General features: G+C 39.3%; 1 protein-coding gene across 2 annotated transcripts in view; it reads left to right on the top strand.

Moving 5' to 3' along the window:
• MTHFD2L (methylenetetrahydrofolate dehydrogenase (NADP+ dependent) 2 like) overlaps positions 1–14317 on the top strand; it is a 143834-nt gene that overhangs the window by 71294 nt on the left and 58223 nt on the right. The gene's annotated exons all lie outside the window — the stretch shown is intronic.

Genomic DNA, 14317 nt, shown 5'->3' with positions numbered 1-14317 from the left:
TGAGCGTCCGACTTCTGCTCAGGTCATGATCTCACGGTCCGTGAGTTCGAGCCCCACGTTGGGCTCTGTGCTGACAGCTCAGAGCCTGGAGCCTGCTTCAGATTCCGTGTCTCCCTCTCCTTGTGCCCCTCCCCCGCTCATGCTCTGTCTCTCTCTGTCAAAAATAAAATAAACATTAAAGAAATTAAAAAAAAAAAAAGAAATATTCCCTTTTCCAGAAGTCCCCAGTAAGCTGGTACAGCTAACCACATTTCCAGTTTTTCTGAGAAATTACATTCAGGTAATATTAAATGAGAACTTTTTAACAGGATTGAGAGGAGTAAGACAGATATTTAGAGACACAATAAAAAGTGTCAGACTACAGATAACATTAGTGAAATACTGCTGCAGCAACTGATATATGCATAGAAGATTATGAATATCACATTGACTTCTTTTTAGAAACATTGGATTTACCTACAAGAGTCAGAATTCAGTGAGTAGAGAGGAATTTGGTCATCTTCATTCATCCCAAACTTTAGACAGAGTGAAATCTATGTTCTCTTTACAAGGTGCTACTTGACTCTAATGTTAACTGGTAAAGAATGTTTCACAATCAATCTTACTTTCTATTTATCAATTAAAATATTGAATGAATATTTTTTTCTAGTGGGGCAAAAATTCCTCAATGTACATTCATGTTTATGTTTTTCTTGCCATGAGAAATGGCAGATGGGTGGTCCTCTTTCAAGAACCACTGACATTCTCTTGTGAATAAAGCAAACTTTATGTCACAGTCCTTATCACCATCACTGTTGTCATCCGTCAGTGTCTCTTAGAGACTCACTGTTTGCTCCTTTGTAAGGAGCCTGAATCAGCACTGAGTACAAGGTGTTAAAAAATAAGATGGGAAAAGAAAAAGGGAAGTGAAGGAAGGGAAGGGAAAGGAGGACCAAGCCTCTGTAAAATTAACAAGAGAGGAGCCAGGAGGTACTCAGGCTTGTAGGTGTGGAGACAGTATTGAGGCTGTCTAGCAACCATCCCAGTCAAGGCATCCTGCTACCACCAGAGGGCACCAGTCAGGTGCCAGCTATTATAGACAGCCACACTCCATCCACAGTCCATGGAGTTTACCACACTCCATCCCAGTCATGGAGGACATTTTAGATAAAGATAGTGTGAACAGGTCTTGTGCCTGCCTCGTATTCCAGCTCTAATGCCTGTAAGTAGAAACAAAGGCATTTTGTAGAATGCTAGAAGACAGCCCCGTAGATAACCCTGCAGCTGTCCTGAAGAAATAAATATTTGGATAGTGGGAAGTTTGGAGAAAGAAAATTGAGAGTTCATAAAAAATAACTAAAGATTGCTACATTTCCATGTCCTTAATAATCACCTGGTGAATTGAAGGATAAAATATGTAGATATTGGTAAATTACAGTGAAATTCTAAAGAAAGCATGAATTAACATAAAAAAGAAACTCCGTATCATCGGACAATAGGAATGAAATCTTACAAAAATGACCACATCATGCATTATGTGTGGGAAATAAACAACTACAATTAGCAGTGGGTATTAAAGAAGAAGATAGTGATCTAATGGCAGAGGTAGCTGGAACAGGGAGGGCTGGATTGTTGTCATAACTAGAATGTCAGCATATATGGAAACAGTCCCATCTAGAAGTCAGGAAGAGAAGGAGGAGTGGTGTGTGATGTATCAGAGAGATCGATAATGTCTTTCGACAATGTCTGAGGGATGACAGAAAAGAATGTAGTGAGTGATGAAATCTTGGAATGGGCTTGCAGAAGAAAAAAGTAAAAAAGGAAATCATTGTGTAAAGATCTGGAGGCATGAATAAAATTAGCTTATGTTAATATTAATCTCACCCCTCTAGCTTCTCAAATTCCCATAGTCTTATCCTTATAGGTTTAACGATGAATCACTTACTTTTTAAACACCTCTCCGCACATTGGACATTTAATTTCAAAGCTCAAATCTGAAAATCAGATCCTGTCAAACTATGCATTCTGAAATAAGAAGCTTCAGGTCTCTCCTCAAAACTACTCTCCAGGTTCACAGAGAGAATGAATCTGTTTCTAGGGCACTTTACTGTACCATGTTTATGGCACTTATCACCTGTTTATGGTTGTCTGTCACCTTCACTAGACTCTAGCAGGGATGGGACTGGTATTTTTTTTTTTAACTTGGTATATAAGTGCTTCAGACAAAATCTGACACATAGTGGGTACTCAATGAGTGTGTGCCGTATTCATTTTGAAATTACAACTGGAGCATGGACTTCGTCAAACTGATACAAATTTAGCTGATGAATTTTTAAGAATATAATTTTATAAATGTGGAATGAATCATCTCTCTAGTTATTGATTGCATCACACAGTGGTAGCATGACTTTTGTAACTACTAAACATTCCTAGTTTGTCATCGTAAAGTAAATTGATAAAGTCATAAAGGTGAAAGATTTGTCCATACAAGAGCAGTTTGTATCATTAAGTGGATGTTTGGATTGATTTGATTTGAAATATTAAGATTAAGAAATTCTGAGCAGAGTGAAGACAGTAAAGAGACTGTCGTAGACATCTGAAATATAGTAAGACTGTTAAACCATTGAATGGAAAGAAATGGTTTAAGGGAAGGCCTCATTGGCTCTGCAAGGCTAGTGATAAAGAAGGGAAAGCCAGCCAGGACAGGGCACCGATGTTAAGAGTGTGTTAGAAGATCCTTTGACTCATTTGTATCTCACGCTTCCAGGAGACTGGGGGAAACCCTAAATCTATAAAAGTTCTAGGAATCTTCATTATTCAAGCAGGATAGGCAGGTTTTTTCCAGACATTGTCCAGAAGACCCTCCACCCATGTGATGAAACTGAACTAGCTTCATTCAGAAGACGAGCTGCTGACTCAATGCCACTTGCATATTAACCTCTGGATACAGAGTGTCATAGTTGGTGAAAGCTGGCGTTTTGTCCACTAAGCCATCCCCTCCAGCGTGATGAATGAACCTTCACAGTCGTAACTCTAGCGTCTCTATTGCAACACTTTTAATGACAGACACTGTAATATAAAACAGGATAAATAGGCAATTCAGTAGAGTAATTTGGAGTACTCATACTTACTCGTCATAAAATAAAGGTGACCAACCAATTTCTTTTCACGACTTTTCCCATCATATCATCAAGTTTTGGATGCACTCCCATCAAACATCATCTTAGGTTCTCAATAGAGTTTTCCCTCTGGTGGATTTCTTCTTCCTTGGAGCAGGGTTAGTAATTTTCTGGATGCCAGGACACTGAGAAATTCCAAGGGGTGGGGCATGGAAACTCTCTGTTCCACCATATCCACAGCTCATGCAACTCAGGAGTGGAACTTACCTCCTTACAGCCCTGGGCGCTTTCTGAATGGATGCCAACACATTTCATGCTTTCACTAATGCTAGTGTTCTTTCCATATCTTATTTGTTTGTGTGCTTGTTTGTTTATTTTAAATTTTAATGTTTATTTATTTTTGAGAGAGAGAAAAAGAGAGGGACACAGCACGAGTGAGCGAGGGGCAGAGAGAGAGGGAGACACAGAATCTGAAGCAGGCTCCAGGCTCTGAGCTGTCAGCACAGAGCCGGATGTGGGGCTCAAACCCACGAACCATGAGATAGAGAACCCGGCATGAGCCGTGAGATGATGACATGAGCCAAAGTCGGACGCTTAACAGACTGGGCCATCCAGGCGCCCCTGCTTGTTTATTTATTTATTCCACTTGAGAGAAAGAGAGAGAGAATGAGAGAGCATGCGCACAAGCAGGGGAGAGTGGTAGATGGAGAGAGAGACAGTCAGAGAGACAGAGAGAGAGAGACAATCTCAAACAGCCTCCATGCTCAGCTCAATCCCACAACCACAGGATCAGGACCTGAGCTGAAATCAAGGGTCGGACGCTCAACCAGTTCAGCCACCCAGGCGCTCCTCCATATGCTATTTCTTATTCTCCATATTGCCCCTGTAGCCTCAGTTCCCCCACTTAGAAGTCCTTCCTGCCTTCCTAAATGCGTCATCTATCTCAATCTTGTCAGTTATCTTCAATGGTATAGAGTAAGAATTTTCAGAATTTAAATCCCAGCTCTGCCACTTGCTAAGTGTGTAACCTTGGTTAAGTCACCCCATGTGTCTGAGCCTCAGATCGTTGGTGTAAAGAATTATAGTTTCTAACATTGTATTGTGAAGCCAGCCAGGCCAGGGAAGGAACATGGCACAGTGCCTAGCATATTGCAAATGCCCAATACAAGTCATATGCTAATATGTTATCTGTTGGTCCTTCTTGGGCCATTGCATATGAATTTAAACAGTGATTCGGAAATAAGAAATCAGTTGATTAGCAAGCTACAACTCTGATATAACTAAGGGAAAAGACTTTTGGTTACTTTTGATACTACCATAGTATCAAAGTCGACTGGTCATCATAAACATAAACTAATGAATGAAGTGACTTACAGAGAAGAGACCAACTTAATAAAAGATTTATTTTTACTTAAAATTTATGGCTTCTTGGGATACTGCCTTTTGCTCGTAGCTGTGCATTCTGTTCTCCCCGGGTGAGTCCCTCATGGCCTTTGTCTTGTGGTACAGTGTGACTTTGGGAGAGGTTAGGGAAGGAGAGATACTTAGCTGAAGGGGTTTATTCTCTCAGACCTCTGCCCACCCTTTCAGTCTCCCTCTCCCATTCTAGCCCACACCATCAATGCCACTTGCACATTAACCTCTGGATACAGAGTGTCATAGTTGGTGAAAGCTGGCGTTTCATCCACTAAGCCATCCCCAGAGCCTCCCTGATGCACAAGACAGAAGCTTCCTCACAGTGTGAGAGGGTGCTTGACTATTGACTGTTTTCCTGACGTCAGTAATACATCCCTACCATGAGAACCTAGCAAACATGTACCATAAGCCAAAGTCAACCACAGTTAACAGTCTGCTGTTTGGCCTTCCACTATTTTATATTTGCATGCAAATGTAAATGGTTACATAGTTCTTTCACCCTGCCTGTACCATTTGCATTTTACAGCTCCACACTGTGTACCTGTTTCCTCATAAAATGCATTCTTCTGAAACGTGATTTCTTATGGCTTCATAGTATTCTATGCTGCTGGGTATAATTTATTTATTCAGTTCTTGATGGGGGGACATTTAGATTATTCCCAGTTTTTACTATTATGAACATTGTAGTAAACAACCGTGAATACCTTTGTGAGCACCTGTGATTATTTGCACAAGGAACCTGTAATATCTATTATATTGGTCTTAAGTGCTTTATTTGCTAACGAATGGTTACTTGTATTTTCAAAAACAAAACTAATATTTAAAGCTTTGTGTATAACAGAAACTATATATGTGCATGTAATACCAAGCGATATTTTATGCCTTTCATGGGCGTTGTTAAACAGCCTTACCACACACAAAAGTAATAGACGTGTATTATTTGTAACCCCCTCTGTCATTACACATCAGTATGCCACCAGGCCTTACGGATGCATACAGGAGGATGGCAGGGTGTGGCGTAAGGGGGAAGGGACAAGAATCGGAAGCAGGATGTGCATAGAAGCATGGCCTTTAAAGTCAGGAGGATCTGGGTTCAAATCCAGTTTCACCCAGTTCGTATTTAAAAATCACATTTAATTCTCTGGGCTTCATTTGAAACTATTGTAAGATGGAAGTAATAATACCAATGGTACAGGGTGCCATAGGAATTAAGTGCCCAGCACATAAGTGGTGCTAAAGAAATGTAGTTTCCCTTCCCTTCAGTCTGACTTTGTGTTGTGACCCTCTGACTAAAATTACAATATGCTTTAAATGAAAATTTGTCATGCAGCACCAAAAGGTCAAGTTGCCGTTACTTTGACACGTAGACTGTAAAATGTGCGTATGAACTTGTAAATTTTTCCTCGACCCGTGTTATCTTCAAATAAGCAAAAATGCCCTTCCCCCCAAACTGAGCACCTAAGAAGCATCCCAAGGCTTTATTTCTTTTTCTTCATTTTTCCTGAGGCCCTTATAATTTTTTTTCTCAACTTGTGATTGCACGGACTTGTGACAAAAGGGGTTATGATCTTTTCGTCACCAAGTGTTTTTAGCTGATATCAGTATGTGGGAAGCAGAGATTGATCTTTCTTTGGAGGTTCTTTCCTTTACATGTTTTTCTACTTCCTGATTTTCTTGAGCAAAACAAGTGTTGAGCAGCAATATCTAAGGGTACTTCAGTAAAGAGCAATTAGATCAAAGATCTATCTTTATTATGGAGAAACAGAGATTTTCTTTGAAATATATCTTGAATTGTTAAATGATAATGTCATTTAGAGCTAATTCTACTGGGTTGCATATATGTGGATCACAGGGAGGAAGAATCCTTTCAAGATAATGTCTCTAGCCATTGGCATTATCTCTGTTAGGTTTTCATGGCCAGGTCTTTAAAAAAATTTACATTATGAAGTATTAAAAATGTGCATCATTTAAAAATGCACATCAAAGTGAGCAAAAGAACAACATTAACACCTACCAACCAGATTTTCAAACCTGAATATCATTAGAGATGGTTTTTATTTTTTTTAATTTTTTTTCCAATATATGAAGTTTATTGTCAAATTGGTTTCCATATAACACCCAGTGCTCATCCCAAAAGGTGCCCTCCTCAATACCCATCACCCACCCTCTCCTCCCTCCCACCCCCCATCAACCCTCAGTTTGTTCTCAGTTTTTAACAGTCTCTTATGCTTTGGCTTAGAGATGTTTTTTAATTTCTACATGCTGTATGTTTCTGCAACTTGTTTTGTTCTGATTAATGTTATTTATTAATTAATTATTAATTAATGTTATGCTATTAGTGTTATGTTCTAGAGGTAGCACTATCTGTATGATACTCAGTTGACTGAGTATCCATTTTCTGTTGATAGATATGCATGTTACTTCTAATTTATTGCTATTATAAACAGTGCTGTGGTATGTAAGTCTGATATATCAACACATATTTTGCCACTGCATATATTAGGCCCTACATCATGTGCTGGGAAACAAAGATGCATAAAATATAATTCCAGCTCTCGAGAAGTTCGGAGTCTAGCAGAGGAAAAGATGTACAAACAAATTAGCAAAGTATGGTTCACTAACATAATATTAGAGGTGTGTGTGTGTGTGTGTGTGTGTGTGTGTGTGTGTGTGTATGTCTATCCATCATCTAGAAAAAGGGAAATGGAGAAAGAGAGAGAGAGAAACAGAGACCAAGAGAGATAGAGACTGAGGTAGAGAGATAGAGAGACAGAGACCAAGAAGGATGGAGACACACAGAGAGAGGGAAAGACAGAGACAGATATAGAGGAAGAGACCAAGACTGAGACCCAGACCAAGAGCGACAGAGAGGGAGCACCACTGAGGAGGAATGAGCCCTGCTTCACTGGTTCTGAAGATGAACGGGTAGAGCTGGGCCCCAGCCACAGCATGAACAGAAAGTCACTGGGCAGAATCTAAGAGAAGGGGACTTCTGGAAGCTTAGAGCTGAAAAACAACTATGCACATATCAAAGAAAATATTAGATGCCTGTCAAAATGATAGATGTCTGTCTGCGAGTGGTGAATGATGAAGCTGAGTATTTAGGAAAGGCCAGACAGCAGAATAAATGAAGGGATTTGGATTTTATCCTACCGGCTGGGGGCAACTTTTAAATAGTTGTAGGTATTGGAGGAACATAATCATATTTAAATTCTACAATGGTTACTCTGGTAGCCTCTGGGCAGGGATGAGGCTGGAAGTAGCACTGACGTGGCCCTAAACTAATACAGCAGTAGCTGAAAGTGAGACAGAGAAACAGAAGGTAGACGAGAAAGTTTTTCTGTCTTCTTATCCTGGGCATACGGTGTGACCATTGATGAGGGAGCGTACATAGAGAGGAAGCAGGTTTGGGAGGAGTTGAAGATGGGGGGGGGGCGGCACAAGTTTTGAAGTGTAACAGGATAATAAAAGAGGAGAAGGGGAATGGAAATACAGAGGACCTCGATGAGATATGTGATGAGGGCAGAATAGTGAGAATTACAGGGACAGCATTGAAAGTGACTCCTGCTGTATTGTGACCTCCATTAGCCAGGACCGTGTCTTATTTACCTTTGTAGTTTTTGTACCTAGTGAAAAGCTTTGCACTGGGGACTAGAAAACTCGCTGTGGAATAAATAAGCTTCCTTCTTTAGAATTCAGGTGCTTGGTTGAAAGCCTTTTTCCTAGAAGTCGAGGAGGGCCTTCATAGAAGCAGATGATCTCTTTCAGGTCCATGCAGCCTTAGATTCTCCTTAATACCTTGTTTGGGGCTGTTCCACTTCACGAAGGCTTAATATGGCATTCCATCAGCACCCTTGACTCAGAGCTTGCACCTGCAGAATTCAAAGGTAAGGCAGGGAGGAGGCAGAGAGACAACTGAGAAACGATGACTGTCTTCAGTGAAAGAACAAGAAAATATTGTAGCTTTCCCTTCTAGTGTGGGTAACAATATGAGCCCTTCTTTGGTGAAGTCATCATTCCTGTGGTAGATTCCGAGTGTGTGGTATTGTGGGATGTCTCCTCCAAACATGTGTTGACTGGCAGAAAGTGAAATGATTTCATTAGATCTACAGTCGGTCATTATTCGTTGTGGCTTTGCAATAACATCCATTCACCTCATCCAGGAAAAGCGAAAATTGGAAAAAAAAAATTCCGGGATCAAAATGTCACATATCAACATTCGTGTAATAATCCACACAGAGGCGGTGTTTGAAATGGGTGATCTGACTGTGCGCCTGGCTACCTGCTTGAGGTGTGGCTTCGTTTCCGAAGGGGAGCGATAAGAAGTAAGGAAGCACTCTGTTGGCATAGATCCCCTCAGGCAGCTTTCTATGAAAGTCCTTTCTTTTTACCCATTTATATGGTCAGAGAAAAGTTTCTGGCCCTGGCTCTTCATCCCACACCTAAGTGCATTTACCCCAAATTTATTTCTGACTTGGCTAATTAATAATTGCTTATTTTAGAATGACTTACCCTTGTTACAAAACCTGAGGATTAATGAGTACTATGCATGAATGTGGGCTTTATGCCTGTGGTTGGAACGAATTCAAATACGTCATAATCCTTCTCTGAGTGTGCCGATTGCAGGTAATTCAGCCTTAATATCCTAACATGTGCCCATTAAATCAAGGTAGTCATCAATATCAGGGATCAGATATCACACTGCAAAAAAAAAAAAAAAAGGCAGGTGCATTTCAATAATACTTCTATTGAGTTTCTATTGCGTTACATAATTCATACTTACACTTATTTTTAAAATAACCAGGATGGTTTCTTGTCTCTATAACACACACACACACACACACACACACACACACATACATGCACACACGCATGTGCGCAACACATAGACACACACACAACAAGGGATACATTATAATATGCATTCTTCCCAGGATAGTTGGTGAGGATATTTGTGGTGAAATAATGTGGTATTCCCTGTCAAAATGAATGAAGATTGCCTCTTGTATACTAAGAGTACCATGAGTTATTTTAGGTCACTAAGATATCACCTCAAACTTACTTTATTTGAATAAAAAATGATTTGAAGGCATTTCCCCCCTCTTATAAATTTTCCGACTTCTTAGTGGAAGCTCTGCAAAGGAATACTGAGTGGCTTGGAAAGAACTCAGAAAATGCCACTCGTTTACCATGGGCACTAGATAGTGACCTGGCGTAAATTTCTTCAAATACCAATAAATAGAGTTAAAAACTTGTTTTGGATAGAAGCTTGTGAATGGACATTATCTCAGCTTCCAAAACACTGCATGTAGGAATTTATCCTAAAGAGAATTGTAAGGAGGCTTACTGAGATGATATTCAAAGATCTACATCACAGATTCATCTCTGACAGCCAAAAGTTGGAAACAGCCTAAGCATCCAACAACATGGGAATATTTACTCTGAATGATGGTCTAGTTATAAAAGGGAATTCTTATGGGCAATTATACTTGAAAATAATTATATTAGATTGCATCTATGATAGAAATCCAAATAGGAACACACACACATACACACACACACACACACACACACACACACACACACATATACACACACACTTAAACAGAAAAACAAAGAGGGAAGAAAAAGTACAATTTGAATGGAGTAGTTACTTCTGGCGAATGGTTAATAAGTGATAGATAAATGTGGGTTCCTTTTTCAGCTTTCTCTGAATTCTCCATGTAACTTATCCTCAAGACATATCGATTTTATAATTATGAAGGAAATAAAAAATATTGACATGATTGAGAATCTTACCTGTTCCTGGCAAGATTCTGCCGGCTGTCTGTTTGTCTTCTGAGGCTGTTGACCTTTTACTGTGGAGGAACGGAGGAGCAGTTTGCTAAACTGAAATGGCTCATCTCCTACAAAGTGCCACATATGCTCATTAAGTGGCTTTTCGTGGGAGAAAAGAAGAAATGAAAAGAGATGTGACTGGATGAATGGTATGAGGTATAATATATATCTCAATAAGGCGTATTAAAAAAAGAGAAATGGGAAATGGAAAGAGCTGGGGATGCTGAAACTGAGGGTGATTGTGGCTTTTAAATTGATTTTCAAATATATAGTAGAAAGAAGTCATCTAATTTTCAATTAGCACCAAGAGGACGGAGTGGGGCAAGAATACGAGGGAAAGAGATAGGAACGGAAAAGCTCTCCCTGCCCTCCTTGTAGTTCCTACCTTCTGTCTTGAACATTCCCTGCTGCTGAAGTTCTCCTTGCCTCATGACCCCGGGGCTACTCACATATCATCAATACGTCCTTCTTCTATAGTCAGCTGAGGGCAGATCCAGATTTTTAACTCTAGCAAGCTTTGCAATAAATGCGTACACATTTATTCATATTTTTTTGCCCTTGTATAAATATTCTATTATTTTTAAAAATGTTTATTTATTTTGAGGGAGAGAGTGTGTGCACACACAAGTTGGGGAGGGGCAGAGAGACAGGGAGAGAATCCCAGGCAGGCTCTACGCTCAGCATAAAACCCTACACCCGCCTTGATCTCACCACCATGAGATCACAATCTGAGCTCAAATCAAGAGTCAGACACTTAACCCACTGAGCCACCCAGGCATCCCATTCCCCTTATATAAATATTTTAAACATTAGGAAAACCTATTTAAATTTCAAATTTACCAGATTTATCTCTAGGACTAGCTAGTTCCTGATGTTCCTTAAAAAGATGTACAAGAATATTAACAGATTTTTTCTATAACATTAAATAATTAACACATTCTCATGTTTCTGAGTATTATGATATTTAAAATTTTTTTTTAATGTTTATTTATTTTTGAAGAGAGACAGAGCATGAGTGGGGGAGGGGTAGAGAGAGAGGGAGACACAGAATATGAAGCAGGCTCCAGGCTCTGAGCTGTCAGCACAGAGCCTGACACGGGGCTCAAACCCACAAACCATGAGATCATGACCTGAGCTGAAGTCGGATGCTCAACGAACTGAGACACCCATGCACCCCTATGATATTTTTTAATGTTTATTTATTTTTGAGAGAGGGAGAGAGAGAGAGAAAGTGCACAAGAACAAGAGAGGGGCAGAGAGAGAGGGAGACAGAGGATCTGAAGCAGGCTCAGTGCTGACAGCAGAGAGCCCAGTGTGGGGCTCAAACTCATGAACCCTGAAATCATGACCTGAGCTGGAGTCCTTCACTTAACTGACTGAGCCACCCAGGCACTCTGAGTTTTTTTTTTTTAATGTAGTGATTATCAAAAAGAAATTTAAAATAATCTTTGAATGGAAAGTTTTCAGTATAGGAATTTCATCATTTTATTTATTTAAAAATCAGTGTTTATAATTTTTATTTCATTTTATTTTTTTAAGATTTTAGTCTCAATCTCTACACCCAACACGGGGCTTGAACTTACAACCCCAAGATCAAATGTCACATACTCTACCAACTGAGCCAGTCCAGTGCCCCAGTGTTCATAATATTTATTTTAATATTAATAATGGCAAATACTTCTTAAGCATTTCTGAAACATTATATTATTTGAATCTCACAACATCCCTAGCAGGTGAGTAAGGTTACTATCCTTGTAGAATAGATGCAAAAAGTTGAGACTTCAAGTGAATTGATTTGTTCGTGGTCGTATGAACCAAGACTGCGAACCACATCTTACTCTAGAGCTTCCAATCTTGATTCTCCATTCTGCTTTTGGCTGTTCCTACCATGATTTGGGGAAGTGGGGCATGCTTTTATCTTCCTTGTTTATTTGCTTTATCTTACATGCAGGTGCTACAGTAATTGCAAGAGTAGGCATCCAGCATGCAGAGCAGTTTCTTGAGACTTTGTCATTATGTTGGTCACACTCCACGTTTTATTAGTAACACTTTTTTACTAGAACCAAAGGGACGAACTTAAGGCAGACAAAAATCGAGCATGTGTTTGAATTTGCAAAGCCTGCAGAGTTGGGGTTATAATTCTATAAGTCTCTGGAGTAAATAACATTTCACATTCATGTATTCAGATAGCAAAAAAAAACAAAAACAAAAACAAAAAAAAAAACCTTGGCATTTTCCTCAGCTGAGTGGAGTATCACTACATCTTTTTTCTAGTTCTGCTTTTGTGAAACGCAGCCCTGCCATATATGTCCCTTTCATGTGTGGTCATGATGAAGAACATACTCTCGTGGAGTGATGCTAACATTCTTTAGAAATTAATAACCTGTTTAAAAACGGCAAAATTATCCCCTCATCTTCTTTTTTTTTTTTTTTTTTGTCAAAGACCCATATTTGTTTCTAGTAAAATATGTGTTTCCACTGGGAAAACTTAACCTCCTGGTACATTTTTTGTATGACTCTGATGGCCAAGGAATTAATTTATCAAGTCAAGATTTTTTTTTACCCATTATTTATTTTTGCATATTCATTACATAGTTCCCTTTTTTTCTTCAAATTTTTATTTAAATTCTAGTTAGTTAACATTCAGTACAGTATTGATTTCAGGAGTAGAATTCAGTGATTCATCACTTACATATAACACCCAATGCTTATCTTGTCTTATCATCAAATGTACCTCATTAGGGATTCTGGCCTATAAACTCTAGATGGAAACTAGTTGGTATATTGCTAATCCTAGAATAATTATGTAAAGAAAAGAAAGCTTCCCCCCAACCTCAAAGAGTCAAAAAATAATGATTCACTAATCATGACATTGGTTTCCTAAAATTAGCGGAGATCATTGTCCCAATGCGATAGTGGCTAAAACAGGTCAAATCAGGGCAATTTTAGTTCATTTATATGTGATCCTTTCAGCAAAATTTGTTTTTTACCCAACCGTAATGGCTAGAGATACTCAGAAACTAAATTGAATGGCTAGAATTGCCAAAAGGAGATTAGCAATGACATTTAATTTTGAAAATTAATTATACCTTGATTTTTTTTTGGAGAAAAAATAAGAGGTTTGAAGTGACTCATAAAAAAAAGACAGATGTTTTATTTACATAGAAAGAAGGTCACTTACAGTAATTTATTGTTAGTAAAGCTGTGTATAACACAAGATTCGTATTGTGTTTGAGATTTTCATTAGAAAACTGAGAAGCCAAAGGCAGTTGTCATTTATTGAATGCTACTGTATGCCAGGCAGCATGCTCTGTGCTTTCCTCTACTTAATTTTACTTTTACAGCAAACCTAGGCCAAGGGGTAGGAAGTGTTATGGTGCTTATTTTTGTAAATGTGGAATATAATCTTACCATTAGTGTAAGATCACACAATTTATAGTTGTCAAGGTGGAGATCTGTTTGCCTCCAGGGTCTAAGTTCTTTCCAATGAGTCAGATGGCATGCTTGTGCAGACCAGATGGCCAAGCTGACTACCTGCAGGGTAACTACTAGTTCCCAATGTCGAGTTGTCAATATCATTCTGTTTTCCCACATGAAGAATTACTCAGACCTTACTGAGTCCTGTTATGCCACATGGAGCGGAGTAACTAGCATACATCCACATTTCCCCCTGGGATTTGGGATTTGGAACTTCTGGAATTTCCACTCATTTCTCTTTCCCCTCCTGCTGTCCTTGCTGTCGCAGCCCGGTAAGACACTCCCAAGACCTGCAGAGACACTTCGAGCTGTTTCACCTTCTTGTTCCTTCTCTATAGCCCTGCAGTGCCAGCCAAGCCAATTAAATGCTAAGGCACAAATGAGAGAAACTTTTCAATGTTTACTGTCCTCTTGGAGGCTCTTTCCTCCCGACTACCAAGAGAAAAGAAATTTATCTCATAAAGAATACTTCAAGGGGCGCCTGGATG

The sequence above is a fragment of the Acinonyx jubatus genome, chromosome B1 (assembly GCF_027475565.1).
Source record: "Acinonyx jubatus isolate Ajub_Pintada_27869175 chromosome B1, VMU_Ajub_asm_v1.0, whole genome shotgun sequence".
Classification (NCBI taxonomy): Eukaryota; Metazoa; Chordata; class Mammalia; order Carnivora; family Felidae; genus Acinonyx; species Acinonyx jubatus.
The sequence above is the reverse complement of the archived record's forward strand: the minus strand, read 5'-3'. Positions and strand labels throughout refer to the sequence as shown.